The sequence below is a fragment of the Myotis brandtii genome, unplaced genomic scaffold (genome assembly GCF_000412655.1).
Source record: "Myotis brandtii unplaced genomic scaffold, ASM41265v1 scaffold169, whole genome shotgun sequence".
NCBI classification, from domain to species: domain Eukaryota; kingdom Metazoa; phylum Chordata; class Mammalia; order Chiroptera; family Vespertilionidae; genus Myotis; species Myotis brandtii.
Genome location: NW_005356215.1, coordinates 119,457 through 120,385, shown reverse-complemented (window position 1 = coordinate 120,385; position 929 = coordinate 119,457). Strand labels below are relative to the sequence as shown.

The 929-nt window shown below is 47.9% G+C and overlaps 1 protein-coding gene across 1 annotated transcript in view; it reads right to left on the bottom strand.

Moving 5' to 3' along the window:
* CFAP161 (cilia and flagella associated protein 161) overlaps positions 1-929 on the bottom strand; it is a 14,282-nt gene that overhangs the window by 12,952 nt on the left and 401 nt on the right. The gene's annotated exons all lie outside the window — the stretch shown is intronic.

The window sequence follows — 929 nt, the reverse complement described above, 5'->3', positions numbered from 1 at the left end:
TCTCCCTTCCTCTCTGTAAAAAATCAATAAAATATATATTTTTAAAAAGAGTAACATGGGGAGGCCACGTGTCCCCCACTAAGGTCCCCCTGGTGATATGATGATTGACACCGGAAGTCCCCGCCTCCATGCCCCCAACAACAAGTCTGATACACGGATGGCCCAGGGCCTCGTCAAGACATCATAGAAGAATTCAAGGCAGAGCGTGGACAGTCAGCAGTAGGGACCCCGAGGGGGCACCCAGATGGGCGTGTGTGACAGGTGGGGCTTAAGGGGGGCGTGTTCCTGTTTAGATCCCGCCTCCTTGCCATCCTCACCCGGGACCGCAGCCTCTGGGACTATAAGTGTCCAGGGAATGGAGGGAAAATAACTCAGGAGGGCTCTCTAGACCAGGGTGGCCAACCCCTGGCACGCGTGCCAAACATGGCACACCAGTAACCTTTGCTGGCACGCGAAACCCTCTCTTATAATCTTCCGTTTACAGTTGTGAATCTTTGTTCTCAGGGATGAATTCTGTTAAGTCTCGTAAGAGGAGTAGCCTGACGGATGAAAGTCGTAGCGCGTGCATCTCTCTGAAGGTCACGAAATATAAACCTGATGTAAAATCTCTGTCATCAGCGATGCAGCAGCCAAAGTCCCACCGATAATATCGAACGGAGTCATAAAGTTTTCTGTCGGACTATCCGTGTACATGTATACATTAAAAAATACATGTATTTGTCATCATCACAGACTGTGTTTTTGTCGCTCGAGTGAATTTTATTATTTCTTAAAGGTTCTTCACATACGTACACCTTAAGAGATAGCAAGTAGGCGTAACATGTTCTCAAAATATCAGGGTTGGCACGCAGAAGAATTTTGAGTCAGAGATTTTGCTGGTTTGGGCACGCACTCACAAAAAGGTTGCCCACCCCTGTTCTAGATTAAGG